At 34.8% G+C, this 2,755-nt stretch overlaps 1 long non-coding RNA gene across 2 annotated transcripts in view; it reads left to right on the top strand.

Moving 5' to 3' along the window:
* The window catches only part of LOC128892898 (uncharacterized), a 22,914-nt gene extending 21,306 nt beyond the window's left edge, over positions 1-1,608 (top strand). The window contains exons 2-4 of one of the 2 annotated variants that reach the window (XR_008461197.1): positions 479-878; positions 960-983; positions 1,062-1,608. This is a non-coding gene — a long non-coding RNA (uncharacterized LOC128892898). Of the gene's footprint in view, positions 1-478; positions 879-959 lie in introns of both variants that reach the window. The other variant, XR_008461196.1, reaches the window with a different exon arrangement.
* The last annotated feature ends 1,147 nt before the right edge of the window (positions 1,609-2,755 follow it).

Below are 2,755 nucleotides of genomic sequence, written 5' to 3'. Positions count from 1 at the left end.
ACCACTTCAAGGGGTGGCTTAACAAATTATAGTTTCCTGATAATTTTCTAAGATATCTATTGTTGTAGGAACATGAACCTAGAGAATCGTCAGAATGTAGAATATGTACTACACAATAAAAATTAGAATTAATGAGAAAAAGAAATTTTGATTAATTCAAGGGGTGGCTTAACAAATTATAGCTTTCTAATGATTTTCTAAAATGTCTATCGTTGTGAGAAAATACTATACTCGATACAATATGCACCAGCACAATACTAAAAAAGAATTTTACAATGAAGAATTCATTACTGAAATTCATTATTGAAATTCACTACGAAATATCGAAAATAATGAATTCTCAAGTAAAAAATCTGTTTCCTACCAATCTGCCTTCTACTCAAGTACCTGATAATTGAACCTACGTTAATTACCACCTCATAACAACCACATAACAACCAACTAACAACTAACAACCTCGGCACCCTTTCTGTTTCAGGTGGTTGACGATTTCTTTGGAAGCTGAACGACATCTTGTATTAAACGAAGTCTACGGAAGGGATTAACTTCTCGAAGGGATCGCGTCACGCGGCTGTTTATTTACAAATCTTATATTGGACTAGCTTTCATCCGGTTCTGAAGTGCCATGGAAATAAAGCTTAATTCGTTGTTTGCTTCGCGACGAGTTTGGCGTCGGCACACGTGCCGTGTCATGTGACGAGCGAGCGCGACGCGGTGTCATACGCAAGCACTCAAACGACAAAGGAAAATTTAAATTCGAACACCAGCCACGTGAACTCCTTCTCAGTCGAAATCCTTTTATATCGTATTTAACGCAAATATATCGAGAAACGTCGAATAGACTGCTGAGGCATCCTCGAAGTTCGTCGACTTCGGAGGTGATAATCTGATGGGTTAATTTTATTTGAAAGTTAAAGGAACGTGGATGTAATAATTTACGATGGTTATATATTTTTCAGATATTTATGAAGAATGAATAGGAAGTAAGAATCGCAGAATAGTATGAAATTTATCTATAGGTATATAATTTCATGAAAGTCTGATATGGAAATGTTTTTCAGAACCTCAAATGACTCGGACCATTTTTTAAATTATTGTGTATAAAGAGTGACTAATAACTTTTTGTAAATTTTATTTAATGAAAACGAATTAAAGGGATGTATCTGTTGAATTATGTAGGAAGTAATAACATTAAGGTTCAATTTCTGTTTTTGTAAAGGTTGAACGTGAAACGTGGCATTTTTATTTAACAATGTTTTATAATACATAATGCATGTATATTTTAATATATTTATTAGATATAATTCTCTCTTGTTCACATATATTTTTCCATAAGAAAAAGTACATGTAAATTAAATGTACTGTAGGAAAGAAGAGGAACCAGTCCTGAAAGGAGAAACGGATCGTCCTGGTCAGACATTTTGTGTCAGTCTTTCCTAATCGACACCGTCCACATTTTCTTTACTCCTTTACTTTATGATTTAAGATTTTATTTTTTAATATTAAAATACATACAGTCAACATATGTATACGATATTTCGTTTATGACAAGTTTCACAGATATTGAGATTTCTAATTGAAAAATTACTTTTATCGAAATAAAATATATTCTACCCAGGGATATCGTAGCTTTCTCCCACCTTAAATAATTTCAAGAATCATTTCTAGTAGTTTTAGACATTATCCGCTACATATAAACAATTCTTCCTTTTTATAATATTAGAATAAATTTTTTTGATAACACAAACAATGTTTACGTCAGTCTTTATACATAGTATACATAGTTATATATATATATATAATATATATAATATATATAATATATATAATATATATAATATATATATAATATATAATATATACTTAACTACTATATACTTATACTTACTACTAATATATATATATATATATATATATATGTAAAGCGAGACGATATAAAGTCTCGTCTCGCTTTAGCTTTGCTTTAGGCAGTTAAACTATGTATGTATACATGTATGTATGTAAAAATATATGTATATATTTTTGACCAATTATTCGAACAGTTACAAATTAATCTGCCCAATCGAGCATATCCTAGTGTTAAAATTGTCGGTTTCGTTCGCCGCAGACAAATATAATTGATCCAAGTTAAACTGACCGGATCCGTCGAGGCGATAATGAGTCCGTTTTCCGAGTCGTCTCCGTGTCCGTATCGCCCCCGCAGCGAAATAAACCGGGATCGTGGCGCATTGTAAGGAAAACGTGTTGGCACACCCTCCGTCGGATGCTGCCAGACTGCTCGGTCGAAATATACGCCATCTCTCCAGAGACGGGGGACATATTGTTTGGTTCAGTAATTCCTCGCGTTATTTCCCGTGTTTGCTTTTTATCATTGTAAACTGATATATTGTCCGCGGCAACTCCCCCTCGGTGCTACGTCGGACCCTAGAAAGAGAACGGGAACGGACGCGAGACAGTCCACCACAAATTTACGGAGTTCAAATCCGCGTACCGACGGAAACGAGATTACTCGACCAACACCACTCAAGGCACACGTCGGTGTGCGACCAAACGATACGAGTGCAACCATCATTTGACAGAAGGAGTCTTACGCTTTACATAGCTCCGCTTTACGTACTTGTGCTTTACGTAGCCCCGTTTTACGTGGTCCTGCTTTACGTAGTTTCAATGCTGACGTAGTGAGCTTTATGTACTCTTTCTTTAGATAGCTTTGCTGTAGGCAGTTTTGCTTTGCTCAATTTTGCTTTAAGTAGCT

The sequence above is a fragment of the Hylaeus anthracinus genome, unplaced genomic scaffold (assembly GCF_026225885.1).
Source record: "Hylaeus anthracinus isolate JK02 unplaced genomic scaffold, UHH_iyHylAnth1.0_haploid 2, whole genome shotgun sequence".
NCBI lineage: Eukaryota > Metazoa > Arthropoda > Insecta > Hymenoptera > Colletidae > Hylaeus > Hylaeus anthracinus.
Note: the sequence above shows the minus strand (reverse complement) of the source record. Positions and strands in the feature narration are given on the sequence as shown.